We start from the raw sequence: 24370 nt of genomic DNA, 5'->3' as shown, positions 1-24370 counted from the left end.
TCTGATCCATCCACGACTACAGCAACACATCAACAATACATATCTAGCTAGATACCTCTCAATACAAACAAGACTCATAAATGAGAGTTGAGTGATACAGAATAAACATGTAATTTAGCTGACAAATGCATGTCGTAATAGTTAATAATATTGATTCCTGGCTGACAGTCCGTCTGTGCAACAGCTGACGATAGGTAGGAGCACAGATTGAAAACACTGGTGGGTCTGAAGTTACAAAGTGGCTTTGATGTTGCTAGCTTGAGCTTCTGAATTAATTGTGGGCGATATTCATTCAGCAAGGGATTGAGAAAATGTTCCTATTGCCACTCTTGCTAGTTGGACCATATTTCAGACTTCTCAGCAAGATCAGTGCCAGCAACATGCTGAACACTATGCATAATAATCACGAAAGAAAGCTCTGTCTACTAGCTAATTTAGCTGGCTAGCTATAGATCCACACATGCATTGCTTGCCTACAGATGGGTAATTGTCTACAGCCAAATAAAGGATAATGCACTTGCACATTTTGCTGGAGTTGCTAGCTGGCTGATTGTTTTCCTCTTAGATGTGAGGTTTACTATTGCAACCTTTCGATGGATAATTTATTCAACCTTATAGTTACTGAGGGTTGACATTTCCAGGCAAGTGTTTGCACTGCAAGAGATCAAGCCGATAACGGCACTACTTTTGCATCAGTAGGTGGACTATATTCTTAACCTTGTCTATGTAAATTAGAATTGCACCTTACCGCTGTAACGTTCATAGCTGACTCCACTTGTAAAATAAAAATGGTATACAGTAGTTGGAACCTACATGCTTGTTGTAAGCTACAAGCAAACGAGAACACCAGCTGTCTGATACTGACTGATGGAAGGGTGACTGGCCTTCTCAGATAGAGCACGTTATGACGTCTTTCCTGGGTTTGTTTTGTCGCCCTGACAGTTTGATATTTAATAATCACAACATATGTAAATTAGACTTATTGAGTCTGACTTTAAAGGTTTAGGGTTTGGGTTTAAGATTTGGGTTTCAGGTTAGGGTTAGGTTTAGCGTTAGGAGTTTGGGTTAGGTTTAGGGTTAGGGTTAGGGGTTTGGGGTTAATGTTAGGGTTAGGTTTGAGGTTAAGGTTAAGGTTAAGGGTTAGGGACCTCCCGAATCGTGCAGCAGTCTAAGGCACTGGGTCGCAGTGCTTGACGCATCACTGCAGCCCCGGGTTTGATCCCAGGCTGTATCACAGCCAGCCATGACCGGGAGATCCATATGGCGGCGCACAATTATCCCAGCATCGTCCAGGTTAGGGGAGGGTTTGGCCGGCCGGGATTTCCTTGTCCCATCGAGCTCTAGCAACTCCTTGTGGCGGGCCGGGCTTCTGCAAGCTGACTTTGGTCGCCAGTTGTACAGTGTTTCCTCCGACACATTGGTGCGGCTGTCATCCAGGTTAAGCAAGCAGTGTGTCAAGAAGCAGTGCAGCTTGGCAGGGTCATGTTTCAAAGGACGCACAGCTCTCGAACTTAACCTATCCCGAGTCGGGAGTTGCAGCGATGGGACTACACTGTATCTACCAGTTGGATATCATGAAATTGGGAAGAAAAAGTGGTAAAAGTACAAAAACATTTCTGGTTAGGGAAAATAGGATTTTGAATGGGAATACATTTCTACTCTCCAAAAAGTCCTGAAATTCACAAAAACTAAGCTGTGTTTGTGTGCGTGCATGTATATGTGTGTCCTTAAGCAGTGTCGACCTATATACAAAGGCAACCATATGGAGTACAGTAATTCATTGAGCAGTTCCACGCACACACATGTTCTGTTAAGCTGTCATCCTGGAACATAAAAAAAAAACAGTTTGACATAAATTACTGAACCTTGAAAGGGGGCGCTGTTACTCCCGTTGATGTTTCAAAGGTTTTCATTTGCCTTGGTTTTGATTTGACGTATTATCGATGAATGAAGACAGTGGTAGTGGTATGATTGAGTAAGCAAATATGTATCAGACATATTATATTAAAGATACTTGGAACTGCAAAAAGTGTTTGAAAAACATTGTAATCAATGTGTTATACGTGACAGTAATGACAGCATTGTCCATATACAGAGAAACCTGTCTAACTTTGTCTACGGTTCACCTTACCAGTTCCTGTATATGTTCATTCGGCCTTGAGTGACTGCTCCTCTGTTCCTCATTAGCATTTTGTGTGGATAACCGGGAAGTGGAATATATTTGTGTGTGTGGAGTGGGGCTGGTTATTAACTAAGATAGACAATCAGATGAAGTATGAATTGCTGAAAAATCTGCCATAGAAAAACAATAGCTTGATTCAGGGGCTCACAGCCCAATTCTTAATGTGATGACATTTAATACATGTAATTAACGGCCATAGAGTGTAGTGCTTCTGCAGCAAGGATTTGTTGAGAAATCATATTGAAGAGACAGATTATGAACCCAAACATATAACACGTATCTCAGTGTGTGAAAGTGCGTGCGTGCGAGCGTGCATGTTTGGTGGGAGGAACCCCTGCAAATTAATTTCTGCACACAAATATGGTCTTCTTAATTTCCTAGATAGAATCACTATCAAGTTTTGATCCTGAACATTTTCATTGACCTTTAATCTTTCCAGTCTTCTGTCATGTCTCTCTGATGTGATTTGTGTGATTCCTCAGGAGAAATGTGTCAGACACTAACCACACAGGACTATGGTGTCAATCAGAGGGAAAGTCATCTAAAAGAACAAAGAAAAATGATCACTTCTCCTTAGTCATACTTTATGGGTCAAAGGACATAACAGAATTCAGTAAGCTAATATACATGTCACCTACAAATCAACTAATAACTGTATGGGTGACTAAGCATGACAAGATGGTCCTCAATGTCCCATCAATGATGCATAATGATGACAAAGAAACAATTATCTGTTCTGATGTCCTTCATCAATGGTGTAAAGGACAAGGATGAAAGGTCATTGCTTCTGGCAAAGAAAGATATCCAGAACATTTAAATCTGAAGGTTTAATTTCTCTCTGTGGTAAATAAAACCAGCAGCGCTGTAGTGTCTCCGTGTAGCCTCAGCTGGAAGTGTCTATTATAATCATCCCCTGATCCAGACCTAGCCCACACACACACACACACACACACACACACACACACACACACACACACACACACACACACACAGAGAGAGAGACAAGGAGAGAGAGCCACAGGGAAAAGAGAATACTCAGTGCTTTCTCATCCTCTTATCAGCAGCACACCAAAGAGACAAAAATGACTCTTTAATTGAGGTGAAATGAAGATCAAACCATGTTCATTCAGGATCAGATTCTCCCTAATTTGGACTCTTCTTCAGAGAGAACCTATGCTGGAAGACAGAATGTGTGGATGGCGTAGTGCAGGAAGGTTTTCCTCTAACAAGAAACAGAAGTTGTTTACAGATGAAGCCAACATCTAAGACCAGGCATATGTTTCTGAAGCCTCCTGTTAATGTACCATACGTGATTCTAATTGCTACTAATCCACTTGAGAGATCTTAATAAAGAGAGTTGAATTCCATCGTTGTGAAGGGTAGCGGTACGGACAACTTCCTTTCAATGTGGATGGCCCGCACAGGCAGGATGGTAATTCAACATGTGTTTGTCCGTGGAAGTGGGATACATGTATTCATACAAGGCATGACAGAATTTCTCAGATCACTGAGAAAAAGTCACCCCCACATCATCTTCTGGATGTAAGTGGGTCTTTGGTTGCCAGATTTGAAAGTATTGGGTCGCCAAGCTTTTAATCAATCTGACGGTTAATCAAATCAAAGTGGGGTGAAATAGGGAGGTCTCCTTCCTTTTTGTCGTTGCTTTTTTCTCCTAGCACTCCTAGAACACAGGGACATGTGGTTTGATTTATGTGGCTTCCTGTGTTGTCTCTGGACTCCTCAGAGATGACACTAGAGTTGTGTCCCAATCCCCTTGCATCTTCCTTTCCTTGTCTCCTTTCTTTTATTACTGTCACCTGTCAGGTCCTTTCGAAGCAATGCTGCCACTGGGCACAGAGGTCAATTAAACGTCTATTCCACGTTGGTTCAACGTTATTTCGTTGAAATGACATGGAAACAGCGTTGATTCAACCAGTTTGTGCCAATTGGGGTTTTTACAGAAGAGACAAGGGAAAGAACTTAGTATATAGACACAGAAGGAACTATTTCAGTATAATATAGACATAGTGGAGAGAATCGACATACACATGTGGATCTTAATTTGAGCCAGTTTGCTACAGCAGGAAATGTGAATTATTAAAAGCCTTTTTAAACCTCAAATACACTGAAGGTTTTACATTTCCTGCATTGCAGGAGTTCTCCTGCAACAGAGTGATCAAACGAAGATCCTACATCTGTATGAACTATCAACTGTCAACATCAGTAGTGGGTGGATCTTCAGCCAACAGTCCTCCTTCAGAGAATAATATCAGAGAAATAAAATAATCACCATCAAACCTCAGGAATTACACTTCCTCTTTCAAAAGTGTCATATGGATTTAATATAGAGTTTTCCCCCTCTTCCTCCCATAGCAATTGGAATTTCTGTTAAAGATATGAGTCGAAAGCGAATGTGGGATATGGGTTAGGAGTTGGATATTGAATTTGAAAAGGAATTGGATATGGAAGAGTGGGAAAACTGGCATCGACCCCAGCTCCAAACTGGCAAAAAAAGAGTTGGTTAAACAGCATTTCCAAGAGAGATATGGCTGATCTGCTTCATCCCATCAGCAACCTCCTTCCCCCTAATGTGGCCTGCTGCATGTAAAATGCAAAAGAAGCTGTCAAACGTAGGTCGATTGTAAAAAGATTAGTTCTGTTTTTAAACATCACTCCATGTGTCGAGCCAATGCATGAGATTTGAGGAATATTGACATGGGAGTCAACATGACGTTTACTTTAGTACTGCGCTAGATCATAGTGCTACACCTCTGTTCATAGTCTAACCCCGTATAAATGTATTGAAAATACGTTTACCTCAACACATTTTAGCTTTCTCACATAGTTTTTCAGGAACCATTTACGGGCTTGAGTTTTTCTCCTCTCCTCACTGTAGCTTACCTTCTCATGGAGAAGTATTATCCACTTTTCTCTTCAAGGTATCAAAAGCTCTCTGCCTGAAGCGAGGGGAGTCAGGGAGGGAGTCAGGGAGGGAGGGAGTCAGGGAGGGAGGGAGGGAGGGAGTCAGGGAGGGAGGGAGTCAGGGAGGGAGGGAGTCAGGGAGGGAGGGAGTCAGGGAGGGAGGGAGGGAGTCAGGGAGGGGAGTCAGGGAGGGAGGGAGGGAGGGAGTCAGGGAGGGAGGGAGTCAGGGAGGGAGGGAGGGAGTCAGGGAGGGAGGGAGGGGAGGGAGGGAGTCAGGGAAGGAGGGGGAGGGAGGGAAGGAGGGAGGGAGGGAGGGAGTCAGGGAGGGAGGGAGTCAGGGAGGGAGGGAGGGAGTCAGGGAGTCAGGGAGGGAAGGAGGGAGGTCAGGGAGGGAGGGAGGGAGGGAGGGAGTCAGGGAGTCAGGGAGGGAGTCAGGGAGGGAGGGAGGGAGGGAGTCAGGGAGGGAGGGAGGGAGGGAGTCAGGGAGGGAGGGGGAGGGAGGGAGGGAGTCAGGGAGGGAGGGAGGGAGGAGGGAGTCAGGGAGGGAGGGGGAGGGAGGGAGGGAGGGAGTCAGGGAGGGAGGGAGGGAGGGAGTCAGGGAGGGTAGAGAGAGAAAATGTCTCGCCAAAGCTGAAAGAGAGAAGCCTGTTTATCCCTTTTAGAATCTGTATGAGGAAGCAAAACGCAGATAGAGGTTTCAGGGGGGTCGGATGTATGTCCTCTTACTCCTCTGTAATTCTGTCCAGCACTGTCTCTGACCCCAGCCAAAGGGAACCTGGGGTAGAACGATGCTGAGGCTGCTACTGAGTTGTAATTGGGTTGAGACCATATTCAACTTTTACCTTGGACCAAAGTACATCTCTAGATTTTAATGTTATGAGATCAGCAGTAATAGTGGATTTCTTCTTAGTGCATATGTTACAATAGTCAATTTTTGTTAAGTGTCGTGGCAGATTTAACAATGACAGTGCTTGAGAGTTGAGAGCATTTCAGGGCATTTCAACAGAGAAGACATGTAAAACCTTTGGAGAACCTTGAAATCAACCGATAAATAAAATTGTTTTTCTCCTTGTTTCAACAAGACTTTGTCCTCAGACACATTATTTAGTGTGAACTGTAATGTCACAGAAAGTCATCTCAGCCAGTAAGCGTGGCTTCTGTTCTCATTTAACCCCTCAACTAATGTATTCAACACAGGGAATACGAAATGTAAAAGGCGTCACATTTCCCATAACCAAAGTAGGTCTTTAAGGTTAAGGCTTAACTGTAGGTGACGGCAGCCTTATTTGCTCCCGGTTCCTCAAGGAGACGCATCAATTGAAAAGGCAAGCAGGCAAAGCACGCAGGCATGTGGTAAGGGGCTATGGGACATAATGCTTCTCCCAAGCCTCTCTATGTGCTATTTCTTTCCACGAATTTAAGCAAACAGAGAACATATTAACTCTCGCCCCAGGGGCTCTATAGAGGGCTCTTCAGTTTATATTACTGTAGAATCCAGTCTTTGTTGAGGACATCTAACCCTAGCCAAGTTTTCCTCAACTCCACGATGTACATCACATCAATGGAGTTGAGTGGAGACAACTGTAGGCGGACTGAACCTCTGACTGCATTGATTCGCTGTCAGTCGATACTTGTAAAAATTTAAATTCTTAAACCCTTACCGTGTACCTATGTTTGTCCTCTGTAGCTGCGTGCCTTTCTTTGTTTGCTGAAATCAATATGTTTTGATAAAACTTTCATCAAATACAACCACCGTCTGTTTCCTCGTATCGACTGAAAGCGACTCGATGTAGTCGGAGGAACACTCCGCCCACAGTTGTCGCAACCCAACTCCAATGAGATCTACATATTGTGGAAAACCAGCAAACCTAACCCGTAACCCTCTGTGACCTTCTCCCCCCTATGTCCCCTCCCTCCGTGTCTCCTCGTCACCCCCCCATCCCATCTCTACACCCACAGTGAATGATCTCTCTCTCTCTACTGCATCGTACTGTCAAGAGGGAATTACTATGTGTTATTTACAATGAACAGAACTATCATTTACACTGTGCTTATTTCTTCCATTTTCACATTTACTCCCATACCACACGTCTGTACTATACATTTTAGACAGGCACAAACATATAGAATACACACACACACACACACACACACACACACATCCGTCCCCCACACACGTGTGCATTGCCAATTCGCACTGCGACTGCAAGTCATGTGTTTTTGTCTCTCTATAGTTCAGAGAACCGCTGAAAAGTCCATGCTCTGAGCAGAGTGAAGTCAAAAAGACAACTTGTTGTCATCGTGTCATTATTGGTGTACAGGGGCTGGGAACTGGCATTAGAACAGTACTTAGCAGCAATGTGAAATATTATAATTATGATACTGATGATACTGCATTGATGAACAATAATTACAATCATAATTAGGACTCTGAGACAAGACGTTGTTTTCAATCCCTTTACTACAAGCCTCTGGTTCGTCTTCTGTGTGTGTGTGTGTGTGTGTGTGTGTGTGTGTGTGTGTGTGTGTGTGTGTGTGTGTGTGTGTGTGTGTGTGTGTGTGTGTGTGTGTGTGTGTGTGTGTGTGTGTGTGTGTGTGTGCAGTTTAAGAACTGGGTGATGAATAAGATGTCATGAAACAACCTGAAACTAATTGGGGGAAAGGAAACTAATTATGATCACCAGTTGGTGGAAGCCACTTTATTAATTATTCAAATTATGGAATCAGAGGAGAAGCAGCAGGGAATCTTCAAATATAATACAACCAGTCAAAATTTGTGACGATGATAAATGGACAGGTTTAAAAAGAACCCTAGTGGAATGTAGACCTAATGTCTGCACTGCTGTTATGATTATAGGTAATACTGGTGCACTGGTGGTTCAGTGGTAGACTGATGTGGTCCTCCGTAGCTCAGTTGGTAGCGCATGATGCTTGCAAAGTCAGGATAGTAGGTTTGATTCCCGGGACCACTCATATGTAAAAAAAAATGCATGCACGCATGACTGTAAGTCAAGATAATTGGCACATGTTGGTAAAGGTGTTTGTTGCAGGAATTGGCCATGAGCTCTCGAATAGAATGTGGCTTGCGTGTTATGGATCACCATTGTTGAAAATGTAAGAGAACCTTCTCCTCAGCACCATTGATACACCTCTATCATCAATGAGCTCACATTAGATTGAATGTCTCTCTTGGTCTGCTTAGTTGGCTGTGTTACTCATTGACCAACTCTTAACGCATACACTGAGTGTGCTCTTTCCATGACATAGACTGACAAGATGAAAACAGATGAACACGCGTTGTAGTTGTATTTAGTTTCACCAAAGAAAACAAGTGATAGACAACAATAAAGATGAAAACAAATAAAGAGAACTGGTGTGCAGGTGTGGTTGGAAGCCTGAAGCCAGAGTCAGCATTGGGGTCAAACTGTAGAACCCAGTTCCTACATTTGAATATAAAAATGGATTTGATCAAACAAAACTATGCTACATTTTATCTCTGGGACCCTGGGATGACAAATCACAGCAAGATTACTGAATGTAGGTACATTATTTACCTTCAGAGGTGAATGTATCAAATCAGTTGCTGTGATAAAAGTAGTTTTTTTGTGCACTATTCTCAAACAATAGCATGGTATAGTTTTTCTCTAATAGCTACTGTAAATTGGGGACTGCAGTTAGATTAACAAGAATTTAAACTTTCTGCCCATATAAGACATGTCTATGTCCCAGAATTGGCCGTTGTTTACATGATCATTCTTATCACATTATCGCATATTGAGCAACAACCATCCCGGTTTAGGGACACCGATCCCATAGAGGTTAAAGATGGATTTTTGAGACAAATGAGACATATTGTGTATGTGTGCCATTCAGAGGGTGAATGGGCAAGATAAACCATTTAAGTGCCTTTGAATGGGGTGGTAGGTGCCAGGTGCACCAGTTTGAGTATATCAAGAACTGCAAAAAACCCACTTCTGGGTTTTTCTCACTTTCGACATCTTGTAGAGTCCATGCCCCGACAAATTGAGGCTGTTCTGAGGGCAAAAGGGGTGCAACTCAATATTAGGGAGGTGTTCCTCAGGTTTCATACACTCAGTCTACATTGCGTTACATACTAATTGTATATAATCCAGCATGAGATGATCTAAACATGCAATCACGTCTCCTTCCCTGCTGATGCTATATTATGGCCTATGTCTGCATCTCAAATGGCACCCTATTCTCTTATTTAGTGTACTACTACCGTAGGGCTCTGGTCAAAAGTAGTGCACCGGATATGGAATAGGGCAGCCTATATATCTGCTCTATTAGCCCACAGTTTGGGTATGCTACACCAAGATGTGATGCTTATTACAAGGCAAGGATAATGCTCATTTGCAAACTGAAACAGATATAACGTAGCTGAGGAATAGCAACAAACTGCGGCCAGTCAAGAATGTTTTATGTAGATTTAACAGTGGGATAATGTACAGGAGAAGAAGAAAAAAATGACTGGATAATTGTGCATGCAAATCCAAACACATATTACTTTACTTCCTGCATTGATAATAGTTATGCTACTTGTTTTTCTAGGTTATGTCATTGAACATGTGCGGCAGCCTACAAAACTCCCTGTTGGTTGTACAAGGAGACGATATGTATTCAAGACACTGAGGTAATCAGTTCTCAGGTGGGACGAAGAGAGAGAGAGAAGCTCATCACTGTGGCAGGAAGAAACAAAGAAGCACAACTAAAAAGGAGTCTGGCCTCAGGCTACCATATCTAAGGGTTGAAATAAAAATCCAACAAGAACCTCTCTCCCTCCATGTGTTCATGTCTTGCCCTTACTCCACAAAAGAGAACCCTCCCAGAGGATTGTGGTTAAGCATCGTCTCCTCTCATGCAATGCCTCCTTTAGAGTAATCCACAAATTCTCCCCTACGTTTTGGGACGTTTTACTGCACTAGAAAGTAATGAAATGCAAAGCAGCTTGACATTGGCTTTTTGCGTGTTTCTACAAATGTCAAACAATCTATTTGTAAAGAAGAAATTATTAAGGAAAATTGAACAATGGTGCGTCTCTTGTGTGTGTGTGAGTGTGAGTGTGTGTTAGAGTGAGTGTGCATGTGTCTGGGTATGTATGCATGCACGTGTGTGTGGGATGTGCGGGCGTATTTGCGTGCATGCATGTGTGTGTGTGTTTGCCTGAGTGTGCATGCCTGCATTACTGAAATTGTTTCCCACAAGAGCCATTTTGGTGTCATTACTGTTTAGTTGCTTTCCCAACTGTGAACATTGAACTTACTACGTTTATATTTCAGAGACATTAGGACTTGATTCAAACATATGCTTTAGCCAACATCCACATATGTGTTGCTTTGACAGTGTCAGAGGTGGAACTGTGTTAGAGCTGTCATATCTAAAAGTGGCTCTCGGCATTGTACTTCAAGTGGCATTACCTTTGGCTGCATTGGAGTCACATGAACAGAAATCCCATGCATCCTTGTGTACAAGTTGGAACATCGGAATGTGAGATATAACCTACACCTACATTGTGATAGACACCCTCATTATTTGGTTATATGATTTTAAATTTGAGCGTCATCATTTCTTTATAGCCTACACTTTCTCGTGGAATTTACAAACTTCAGAAGTTTTTTTAAACCTCACTACAACCTCACTACAAAAAGTTTAACATACCTCCATTGCAGGAAAGTTCTCCTGTACCAAACAGGGTTATCAAGTTAAGATCCTACATCTGTACATCCCACTGGGCACAAACGTCAATTCAATATATATTCCACATTGGTTCAACCTAATTTCATTAAAATTGCGTTGAAACAACATTGATTCAACCAGTGTGTAGATTCAGTTCTGTATCGCTAAACAATGGTAAAAACTTGCTAGAACATCCTTATAAAACAGCAGGCCAGATTTTAACTGGCCCTCAGTTATCATAAAATAATTAAATAATCACTTTCTTCAGAAACTAGACCACGCAACTTGTAGACCACGCAACTTGTAGACCATGCAACTTGTAGACCATGCAACTGGTAGACCACGCAACTTGTAGACCATGCAACTTGTAGACCATGCAACTTGTAGACCATGCAACTTGTAGACCATGCAACTGGTAGACCACGCAACTTGTAGACCACGCAACTTGTAGACCATGCAACTGGTAGACCACGCAACTTGTAAACCACGCAACTTGTAGACCATGCAACTGGTAGACCACGCAACTGCAACTTGTAGACCACGCAACTTGTAGACCACGCAACTTGTAGACCACGCAACTTGTAGACCACGCAACTTGTAGACCACGCAACTTGTAGACCACGCACTTGTAGACCACGCAACTGGTAGACCACGCAACTGGTAGACCACGCAACTTGTAGACCACGCAACTTGTAGACCACGCAACTTGTAGACCACGCAACTTGTAGACCACGCAACTTGTAGACCACGCAACTTGTAGACCACGCAACTGGTAGACCACGCAACTGGTAGACCACGCAACTTTTAAAGGCAATGTTATCGGGTTTGTAAAGATCGTATTGAAAGTAAACGCTGCCTATGACGGCTCAATTAAAAATGACCTTTAAATGTGATGAATGAATCTACAGCAACAAGGTGATAATGTCTGGAGTCCATTTAGCTTGTTTTTGCTGTCCTCCAAATTGCATTTAAAGTTTTTAAATTGTGTAGAAATATAGCAAATGAGCTTCAGTTTTATAAAAAATACATGAAGGGGTTTGTCACTTTGCCATACCCTAGGTTTAGCTGACATGACGATCCTGCCTATTTTCCAAGGAAAAGTGAAAAAGTAAATTGACAGAACATGAGAGCAGGCCTGGACGTCATCACGACAGTATGTAATAGTACATGTACAAGCAGGTAATAATACTCATTTCAGAAATCGACCCGTGGAACACTGTATTCCTAATCTCGTTATAGCTTGTCAGAGGTCTTAGGTGCTAGAAGTGACATGTCTTGTTTGAATGGGGCCTATGTCAGTGTTTCCCAACTCCAATCCTCCAAGTAACCCCAACAGCACACATTGTTGTTGTAGCCCTAGACAAGCACACCTGATTCAACTTGTCGACTAATCATCAGGCCCTCAATGAGTTGAATCAGGTGAGTCTGTCCGGGGCTACAACAAAAACATGTGATGTTGGAGGTACTGGAGAACTGGAGTTGGAAAACACTGGTCTAGAGCAATTGATCTGCTGTCTCTGAGTGCTTAGGCTTACCGACTACCCTGGGGGCAGCTAGATCCATGGACGTCACAAAACTTCCACCGCCTGAGGGAGAAAAGACTACAGCCTTTGGTCAATTTTTTAGTGTTCACATTAGACAGCTAGGAGGGGTGGCGAGTGGGGTGGACAGAGCTGAGCCCACACCATGGGCAGGCAGAGTCTATGTCCCAAATGGCACACCATTCTCTATACAGTGTCCTACCTTTGACCAAAGCCCTATGGGCCCTAGTTCCTGGTCAAAAGTAGTGCATTATATAGGGAATAGGGCTTGCCATTTGGGTCATCTGCTGTACATCCAAGGTGTCTGGATGACGTCTGTGTCTCTAAGGACGATGCAACTCTTTCAAATCATTCTTGATTGTGATGACATTGTTTCTTGGAAAGGATGATGCATTCTGTTTAAAGATTTGTGACATTGGTCATTGTTGTTGTTAAGAAATTACAAAAGTTGAAATCTGAGAGAAGTTCATAATAATTAACTTTATTTAGTAAATTCCTAATTCATATTAATTTGAGCCATGCAAATCTGATAGACTGAATCCAAATATAACATTTCCCAGACCAGTTTAAATGTTTTGGGGCTGGTGACATTGAATATTAGCTAACAATGTCATTTGTCATCTTTCCTTTCAGCTCACACATTGATTGACATGAGCTGTGCTCCCCAGAGCCCTGCCCTCTGGTTCCAAATCAGCTGCAGCATCACCCATCTGTCTCATTGACGTAATTATGATACATACCAGGAAAATCTTTATGCTCTTTCCCATTTCCCTTCAATTAGTATCCTACATTCACTAGAACCAACAAGTGCTTCACATTTATTTTGAATTAAACCCTAACAAAATTTGCCTCGACCCTCACATAGCAGTATTAATAATGTTGTTATTGTTGTGGTTGTGTGTCTATATACACAGGTCATTCAGATCTTATCCGGTATCTCACTAATCAATTCAGAAGGGTTCACTTAGGACCATCTGTTTTGGCATAATGGAAATGAAAAGATACATCAATCTGGCAATTAGTGTGAATAAAAAATGATCTGCCAGTGTTTGACAATATGAGAGCTGGTGACCTACTGTATGAAATAGAGCATATGGACGTTGTATAACTCTCAAAAAGACAGTACATCCCATATAGTAGCACATGGGACTTGGAGATGATGCCAGAATGTATATCACACACCTGATGAAAGTAAATACTGTTAACATTGAATATGAGCTCAGATCAGCTTCATTTATACTTTATGCTTCGGAGAGGCCGTTGGTTTTTGTTCACTACAGGACCTTGGTTAGCTTCTGAACAATGCCTTGACATGAAATGATCAATTCACATTCCTCATATCATTTAAGTATTCCTTTACTTTACTGAGTCAGCCCAGAGTGATTGGTACATCAGGGGCTCTATCAGATGCTCTACAAACTATTTAAATGAAGAGTGTTGATGCTAAATGGACAGTGAATAATTACAACAAAACAGTGTTAAGCACATCCCCAGTCCCTTTGGAGCGTATCTCTAAATGGTAGAACGCTATCACTGAAAAGTCTAAACAGGGAATGGCTAGGAGAGGAAAGAGAGCCCCAAACTCCCCTCTGAGGGTCAGACACAGTTATTTATTTTAGTGGGGTATTTCAAGTGGAGATGAAGTAATCTCAGTTCCCAATCTCCCATGTCCTCACACGCTCTGGTGCTCCAGTCTAACGACGGCTGACAATACACACACACACACACACACACACACACACACACACACACACACACACACACACACACAGACACACAGACACACACACAGACACACACACACACACACACACACACACAGACACACACACACACACCGCCCAGCAATATCTTTCTCTCTGCTTAAACACAGTTATTGCAGAAAGCAGCCAGGCCTACATGAGTAAGTCAGGTGGTTGATTCTCTTGGGGTGTTGGAGTAGTCTGATTTTCAACTGACAGAGCTCGGAAAGATGAGGGAAAGAGGGAGAAAGAAGCTGATTACTATTTCATTTGAGTCACTGAAGCTGCAGTGGTAGAGAAGGGAAGTGAGTAAGAGACAGTGACGGAGAGGGGTAGGGAGATGTCCCTTGAGCCTAATTCTGCTGCTCTGAGGGTCTTCCAGCGTGGGGCTGGGACCTGTTCAACAAACCCCCTGGAGAGGGAGGTGGCGAGCCAGCAGAGTGGGGCTGGGACCTTTTCAACCATCCCATGGAGAGGGAGGTAGCGAGCCAGGCAGTTCTCACCCCTACACAGGGTACCCTGAGAGAGTGGCCGAGGACCTAACTGAGAGCAGGCTTTCCATCATGTTTATTTACTAATTGAGATTGGGTTGGGATTTTCATATTTTCTGTACTCAATTTCAATTTACACACAATTTAAGGAATCTCAAATGGTTTCATTTTGATTCTTCAACATGTATTGTGAAATCTCTTTTGGGTGAAGTGTTATATGGCAAGCTTGTTTAATCAACCTAGGTCAAGGCATTTTGAAAGAATGACAATGTTTTCATCACATCCACATACTAGAAATATTATGTAAATGATAATGTCCCAAGAATATACATATTTTTATTAGAAAAATACTTTATATTGTCTTTATATCTCTGGGAACACTGTGGTGAGTGACGTAAATGAGAGAGAGAAGCCCAAAAGTTGAGATTTCTCTGAATGTGTACTGTACATCCTAAAAATTCCTTACACCAGGATGACTATCCGGGAGAGTAAAGAAAAATGAGCACTCTGTTGCTGCATAAATCTGGTACATTTATTGACGGGACAAGATAACAATTGACTTACAGTGGGGCAAAAAAGTATTTAGTCAGCCACCAATTGTGCAAGTTCTCCCACTTAAAAAGATGAGAGAGGCCTGTAATTTTCATCATAGGTACACTTCAACTATGACAGACAAAATGAGAAGAAAAAAAATCCCAGAAAATCACATTGTAGGATTTTTAATGAATTGATTTGCATATTATGGTGGAAAATAAGTATTTGGTCAGTAACAAAAGTTTCTCAATACTTTGTTAAATACCCTTTGTTGGCAATGACAGAGGTCAAACGTTTTCTGTAAGTCTTCACAAGGTTTTCACACACTGTTGCTGGTATTTTGGCCCATTCCTCCATGCAGATCGCCTCTAGAGCAGTGATGTTTAGGGGCTGTTGCTGGGCAACACAGACTTTCAACTCCCTCCAAAGATTGTATATGGGGTTGAGATCTGGAGACTGGCTAGGCCACTCCAGGACCTTGAAATGCTTCTTACGAAGCCACTCCTTCGTTGCCCGGGTGGTGTGTTTGGGATCATTGTCATGCTGAAAGACCCAGCCACGTTTCATCTTCAATGCCCTTGCTGATGGAAGGAGGTTTTCACTCAAAATCTCACGATACATGGCCCCATTCATTCTTTCCTTTACACGGATCAGTCGTCCTGGTCCCTTTGCAGAAAAACAGCCCCAAAGCATGATGTTTCCACCCCCATGCTTCACAGTGTGGTGTTCTTTGGATGCAACTCAGCGTTCTTTGTCCTCCAAACACGACGAGTTGAGTTTTTACCAAAAAGTTATATTTTGGTTTCATCTGACCATATGACATTCTCCCAATCTTCTTCTGGATCATCCAAATGCTCTCTAGCAAACTTCAGACGGGCCTGGACATGTACTGGCTTAAGCAGGGGGACACGTCTGGCACTGCAGGATTTGAGTCCTTGGCGGCGTAGTGTGTTACTGATGGTAGGCTTTGTTACTTTGGTCCCAGCTCTCTGCAGGTCATTCACTGGGTCCCCTGTGTGGTTCTGGGATTTTTGCTCACCGTTCTTGTGATCATTTTGACCCCACGGGGTGAGATCTTGCGTGGAGCCCCAGGTGAAGGGAGATTATCAGTGGTCTTGTATGTCTTCCATTTCCTAATAATTGCTCCCACAGTTGATTTCTTCAAACCAAGCTGCTTACCTATTGCAGATTCAGTCTTCCCAGCCTGGTGCAGGTCTACAATTTTGTTTCTGGTGTCCTTTGACAGATCTTTGGTCTTGGCCATAGTGGAGTTTGGAGTGTGACTGTTTGAGGTTATGGACAGGTATATTTTATACTGATAACACGTTCAAATAGATGCCATTAATACAGGTAACGAGTGGAGGACAGAGGAGCCTCTTAAAGAAGAAGTTACAGGTCTGTGAGAGCCAGAAATCTTGCTTGTTTGTAGGTGACCAAATACTTATTTTCCACCATAATTGGCAAATAAATTCATTAAAAATCCTACAATGTGATTTTCTGTTTTTTTTCTCCAAATTTTGTCTGTCATAGTTGAAGTGTACTTATGATGAAAATTACAAGCCTATCTCATATTTTTAAGTGGGAGAACTTGCACAATTGGTGGCTGACTAAATACTTTTTTGCCCCACTGTACATTTCGGCATGAACTGTCTTCATCAGAGCCTTGAGTAGGAAAGATGTGGGAGGCACCTATATACCCTCGCAGGGGAATGTCCCACTCATTAATCAAACATCAAATAATATCAGTACTGTGTGCTGTACATCCTTGTGTTGAAATAGTATTGGAAATATATTTAAAAACTTTGTGTGCTTGCCTGGAGCAATGGAAGCATTAGAATAGTCGCTAAAGGTCAAACTTCACCCATCTGGCACTCCAGGCAGGCTGAAAGAAACGCTAAAATCCTTTGAAGGATTTCAAATAGTATTTGAACATAGATCGGGTACTGTAGGGGTTATCCCATCTCATCAGATGTGTAGCCACTAGAGCTTTCTGTGTAAGAGTAATTGTAGTTTATTCTGTGTAGGCATCCTTCAAACAGCCTTTAGGGGATATATACTTAGCAAGCACAATCCTTGTTCATCGAGCGCATCATGTCTCAGATCCCACCATCTGTCTCTCTCTCTCTCTCTCTCTCTCTCTCTCTCCCTCTGACTCACTCAATCACTCTATTTTTTCTTTCTAATGTCTTCCTCTCACTTCTGCTTTTTTCTTATTTTCTACCTCACCTTCCCTTTTCTCTCTCTCCGTTTCTCCCCAGAACTGGAATGGAGACGTGACAATGGATTCATTCATATCGCAGCACAGCCTCGGAGGGAAGGCTGTGTATCCATGGAAACTAAGAACACTTCAGATGATGTTCTGTCTGGCAATATCATTTCCAAGGGAATTCTATGCCTTCTGACTGGGTTTGCAACTGTCCAGAGTGTGTGTGTGTATATATATATGGGTGCACGCTTGCGTGCGCATGCATAAGTGTGTGTGTGCGTGTCAGTGGCGTAGGCAGACATCCGTTAAAGGATCATGAAAGCATAGCCTACACAATACCCTACTGTAATCGATCACACACAACAAACCATCTGACATATGATTTCACATTACAGACCAAATAGTCCTGTAAGCCTATGTAAATCCATGACTCTTGCATTTAACATCTGACTCACATAGACATACATAATAAACTACACGTCTATAATTAATGGACTATGAGACTAGAACATAATGCCCAGATATAACAGTAATAATCACAAAAGGCTTGGCAACCTCTAACGGGGCCAGAAATGGAAACGTTTAAAATTAGGACAGCCGAGAGCGTCATATTGACTCAACAAATTCACTTTTTTAATTACTCTGACATTTTTAAAGATATGCCCCCCCCCCATCCTTGACTATCCTAAATAAGTCTCTACTGTCGTTAGAATATTAATAGCTCAAACATAATTTGTGTTATTAGCTGTTTTCCCTCTACCTGTCAGGCCTCTGCAGCTGATGAAGGCCCATCGAAACTTCACCGAAACTATATCAAAACTAATTTCACACATATAATATAGTTAGCCTAAAGGTAAGATTAAATTGATAATAGTCTGATGGGAGACAATGTAATTAATTGTTCAATTGTACATGAAGAATCCGATGATTAGCGCAGCTTGGAATTGACACAGAGGCAGGTAAATGGAGTGACAAAAAGTGACTTTCCTGAGTCACAAGCAAGTGAGACATTTTGATATCTATGTAGTATGAGAAAGAGCAGATTCTGAAGTTTCCAAATTACCTACCCTTGCAAAACAACTCTTACGAATTACCCCTTGAGCTCTAATTCTTTTGTTGCAGAATTTCTGCTATTACAGTACGCTCTCCGTGTGCACTCGCAAACACAATAATATATTTAATCTCTGTTCTTTCGAAAAGCGTTTTCATGAATTCATAAATGCATTACTTAAAGACCTGCCCTTAAAAAATGTATAATGAATTGTCTTTGTGATGGAGTTTTTTTAATGGATTTTAACACTTGTATTAGTGGTTTACCATTTGTACGTATAGCCTACACATGACATAAACGAATGAAAATGCTATTGTGTTCTTTGAAATACATTTTATTTTGTATTCTAATGTTAGCCAAGACCATCATAAACACAACAAATTCTTCTTCTTCTGATAGTATAGTTGAAGTCGGAAGTTTATATACACTTAGGTTGGAATCATTAAAACTCGTTTTTCAACCACTCCACAGATTTCTTGTTAACGAACTAGAGTTTTGGCAAGTCTGTTAGGACATCTACTTTGTGCATGACACAAGTCAGAAGTTTACATACACTAAGTTGACTGTGCCTTTAAACAGCTTGGACAATTCCAGAAAATTATGTCATGGCTTTAGAAGCTTCTGATAGGCTAATTGACATAATTTGAGTCAATTGGAGGTGTACCTGTGGATGTATTTCAAGGCCTACCTTCAAACTCAGTGTCTCTTTGCTTGCCATCATGGGAAAATCAAGAGAAATCAGTCAAGACCTCAGAATTATTTTTTTTTGCCCTCCACAAATCTGGTTCATCCTTGGGAGCAATTTCATCTGTGCAAACAATAGTATGCAAGAATAAACACCATGGGACCATGCAGCCGTCATACCGCTCAGGAAGGAGACACGTTCTGTCTCATAGAGATGAACGTACTTTGGTCCGAAAAGTGCAAATCAATCCCAGAACAACAGCAAAGGACCTTGTGAAGATGCTGGAGGAAACAGGTACAAAAGTATCTATATCCACAGTAAAACGAGTCCTATATCGACAGCAAGGAAGAAGCCACTGCTCCAAAAGCTTCATAAGAAAGCCAGACTACGGTTTGCAACTGCACATGGGGACAAAGATCGTACTTTTTGGAGAAATGTCCTCTGGTCTGATGAAAAAAAATATAGAACTGTGTGCCCATAATGACCATTGTTATGTTTGGAGGAAAAATGAGGAGGCTTGCAAGCCGAAGAACACCATCCCAACTGTGAAGCACTGGGGTGGCAGTATCATGGTTTGGGGGTGCTTTGCTGCAGGAGGGACTGGTGCACCTCACAAAATAGATGGCTTCATGAGGAAGGAAAATTATGTGGATATATTGAAGCATCATTTCAAGACATCAGTCAAGAAGTTTGGTCGCAAATGGGTCTTCCAAATGAACAATGACCCGAAGCATACTTCCAAAGTGCCCCATGACCAGTGGAAGCAAAATACCTGTGCTATGGTGTAAATAGAGCTCAGTGGTCACACACATCAGTGGTGGATTGGGTTTGTATTAGTATAATATAATATAATTTCACTTTTTAATATAAACAGTATAGTTCAGTATTTGAATTCTTTATTTTATACAGTCATTGTTTTGCTCATTTTATCAGGGGTGTCAATTATTGTGGCTCCCACTGTATGTAACGCTGATCATTGATTACCCAAGAAAGAGAAGCTACACTACAGATCGATGCTGGCCACAGGGTGTTTGGTGTATGTACTGTATGTGTTCATATGCCATGTTTGGAGTTCTCTCACCGGGCAGAGGCAGGGGGAGACGATGGGAGGAATAGAGGCTGCATGCAACCCTGATTAACACTTTTCTCTCACACATTCAATATTCAACATACTGTAGCTCCAGGTCCACCAAAAATGGGACTATTTTGAGACCATGACGAGGAGGAAATGTAAAAACGACTAAAATGTTAGATCTACGGTGTCCATGTCAGACAAAAGTCCTGCTGAGATTGAGGTGGTCCTAATATGGACTCAGTACAGATCTGTGAGGATGAGGCATCTTATTGGTCAGTGGATTCATAAATAGGAAGAGGATTACGATAGAGCTCTTTTCAGGCGTTGACATAACACTGATCACATCAGTGGCTGGATTGATTAGCAAACACTGTCACACTTCTTTACACAGCCAGTCTCGAGTTGATACATTAAAACAGTATTCAAGGGCAACCACCTTTGTGTGTGTGTGTGTTTGTGTTTTGTTTGTGTGTGTGTGTACAAGAGAGAGAGAGTGAGAAAGAGAGAGTGAGAAAGAGAGAGTGAGAGAGAGAGACTGAGAGAGAGAGACTGTGTGTGTGTGTGTGTGTGTGTGTGTGTGTGTGTGTGTGTGTGTGTGTGTGTGTGTGTGTGTGTGTGTGTGTGTGTGTGTGTGTGTGTGTGTGTGTGTGTGTGTGTGTGTGTGTGTGTGTGTGTAAAACACAAGCTGTCCAAAGCGGTGTCCTACAACAACTCACACTATGCACTTGCTGTTCACCACTTCCTGTCAATGACCAACACTCTGCAGTCTTATTATCATACTTTAGCAGACTTCGACCTGAGAGAAGCTGACACTGCATGCTGAGTACCAGAGTAACACACTCTACCTGTCTACCTGCCACCTGCTTCTCACTAACACACACTGGGGACAGGAAGCAGAAATAAAGGATCCTAAGCAATACTTCTCTTATATTGGTCGAAAGAGTGAGCATTACTTGAACTTTTAAGATATTTATATGTAAAAGGTTAAGGAATGTATTGTACATGATTTGTAGCTACAGTAAGAGTTGGGGTTTGCCGGCTGTTTTCCGATGCTGACTTCTTTTTCTCAGTCAGTGTCTGGGCCCATCAATCAGAAGTAACCTCCAGCTGGCCTTGCTGCCAGCCGGGAAGAGGATGGATGCTGTGAGTACAGCCTGCCACGGGCTCTCTGCTCCCATCTGCATGTACCACTCTGTCGTCAGTGTTGGCACGGCCCTCGCCATGATGACAGCCTTAGAGAAGAGGCACTCTCCTACAGTCCACTCCCTTCATCACCCACGCCACACCAGCCAGAGAGGTGCTCTCTCCATCGCTCTCTCTCCCTGTCTCTCTTTCCATCACTTTCTTCATCACCCATCCCACGCCAACCTGAGTGACGCTCCCTCCCCATTTCTCCTTCTCTCTCTTCCTCTCCTCCATCTTCCCCTCCATCCTTCCCTCCATTACTCCAGCTGGTGCTTCTGACCTGACTCCCACTCTTCTCCTCTCCCGTACCCGTACCCGTACCCCTGCCAGACACACTGCTCACCCCTCTGGTGTCATTGACTCGTCTTCTGTCTCCTCTCCACTCTCCTCCCCTCCTCTCTTCTCCACTCCTCTCGCCATACTAGACATTGGACCAATCCTGTCGGTCCACTTAACAAACGCAGAGGGACAGCGGTAGGGGTGGACCATGCTGTGTTGATGGAGTGGGTGAGAACAGCAAGCTGGCAATGCGTCTACCCTGTAATGTTTTATAAAACAGGCGCTTCCATCTCCATCCAACAAGCTGGCACAGGACTGTGTGGATAAAAAGGAGGGGTTTTAAACCGTGTTCTTCCTTGTCTAATTTTAAAAGGACTAATTTAGACGAAGCCTATGAAAAATGTATGTGATCTTTTAATTCCATTTTCCAGTAGGAGAAAATGTCAATCTCACCATGACTTATTTTTTCAAGAAATCAACTTTGTTTTGGAGACTGTCCCATCCGAATTAATATTTCTCTAAACAGACCACAGAGCTACTTATAAAACAGACATTTTCCTACGTTTGCGAGCCCAGTTAAAAGCGTATCCTTTGGAGTTTGCTTGTTGTTGTGTGTACCTATGGTTGAAGCTCAATCAATCTGATTTGAACAAAACCAAGAAGCCCTTGAGGAAAATAACCCTAAAGGAAAATATAGAGATATACAGTATTAACCACAACACATCGAAAGGGACATGGATCTGTTTGGGTGGATTGTAATTTAGTCAAACATGGCTGGCCTCCATATACAACTTGATAGTACAATCAGTGTCTGAACACTTGCTCAGAGGGATTACAATGTATATCATCAATACAAGCAAGGTACCTTATTTGACACCCTCTACAGCAAGGGGACCAGCTCTGTAACTACAATAGGCAATAGGCTACATTAAAAATCATGGAAACCGAATCAGAGATAATTACTTAAATGTTGCGACTGAATTACATATTTTCCATTGAAGTCAGGGATACATTTGTAATATTCTATCAGTGTGTGCACGTAAGTGTGTGTGCGTGCGCGCATGCGTGTGTGTACATGTGGGATCTATTCAGAACCAAGAACCATGGCCATCGAGTCTACTGTGTACACCAGTCTAAACCCGTATTTTTCTTCTCTCTTCACCCTCTGAACAATTCTCATCCCCTCTATCCACCGCCCTTTGACCCTACCAGCAGTAGCTACATTAGAAACTGAGGCAGGAGGTTCGAGGTCAACATGTTGACTTTGAACTTGTCTTCAGACAGGTCCCCAGACAATCTGTCAAAGCTTCACATCATCAATGCCAAATGTGTCCCCAAAGAAGGCAAAGATAACTGAACTAAATTACTATCGCCCCGTAGCACTCACTTCTGACATCATGAAGTACTTTGAGAGAATAGTGAAGGATCACATCACCTCCACCTGCCACACTAGACCCACTTCAGTTTGCATACCGCCACAACAGGTCCACAGACGATGCAATCGGCATCACACTGCACACTGCCCTATCCCTTCTGGACAAAAGGAATACCTATGTAAGAATGCTGTTCATTGACTACAGCTCAGCATTCAACACCATAGTACCCTCCAAGCTCATCATTAATCTTAAGGCCCTGGGTCTCAACCCCGCCCTGTGCAATTGGGTCCTGGACTTTTTGACAGGCCACCTTCAGGTGGTGAAGGTTGGAAACAATATCTCCACTTCGCTGATCCTCAACACTGGGGCCCCACAAAGTTGCGTGCTCAGCCCCCTCCTGTACTCCCTGTTCACCCTTGACTGCATGGCCATGCACACCTCCAAGTCAATCATCAAGTTTGCAGACAACACAACAGTAGTGGGCCTGATCACCAACAACTACGAGACAGCCTACAGGGAGGAGGTGAGGGCACTCGTCGTGTGGTGTAAGGAAAACAACCTCTAACTCAACATCAACAAAACAAAGGAGATGATTGTGGACTTCAGGAAACAACAGAGGAGCACCCCCCTGTCCACATCGATGGGACAGTAGTGGAGAAGGTGGAAAGTTTTAAGTTCCTCAGCGTACACATCACGGACAAACTGAAATGGTCCACCCACACAGACAGCGTGGTGAAGAAGGCGCAACAGTGCCTCTGCCATCTCAGGAGGCTGAAGAAATTTGTCTTGTCACCTAAAACCCTCACAAACTTTTACAGATGCACAATCGAGAGTATCCTATCGGGCTGTATCACCGACTGATACGGCAATTGCACCGCCATCAACCACAAGGCTCTCAAGAGGGTGGTGCAGTCTGCACAATGCATCACCAGGGGCAAACTACCTGCCCTCCAGGACACCTACAGCACCCGATGTCACAGGAAGGCCAAAACGATAATCAAGGACAACAGCCACCTGAGCCACTGCCTGTTCACCCCGCTATCATCCAGAAGGCGAGGTCAGTACAAGTGGACCAAAGCTGGGACTGAGAGACTGAAAAATAACTTATATCTCAAGGCCATCAGACTGTTAAACAGCCATCCTTAACATAGAGAGGCTGCTGCCAACATAAAGACCCAAATCACTGGCCATTTTAATAAATAGATTTAATAAAGGTATCACCAGTCACTTTAAATAATGCCTCTTTAATAATGTTTACATATCCTACATTACTCATCTCATGTATATACTGTATTTCACAACATCTATTATATCTTGCCTATGCCGCACGGCCATCGCTCATCCATATATATATATGGACTGTACATATTCTTATCCCATTCTTTTACATTTGTGTGTATAAGG

Source organism: Oncorhynchus tshawytscha, linkage group LG31, assembly GCF_018296145.1.
Source record: "Oncorhynchus tshawytscha isolate Ot180627B linkage group LG31, Otsh_v2.0, whole genome shotgun sequence".
Lineage (NCBI taxonomy): Eukaryota > Metazoa > Chordata > Actinopteri > Salmoniformes > Salmonidae > Oncorhynchus > Oncorhynchus tshawytscha.
Note: the sequence above shows the minus strand (reverse complement) of the source record.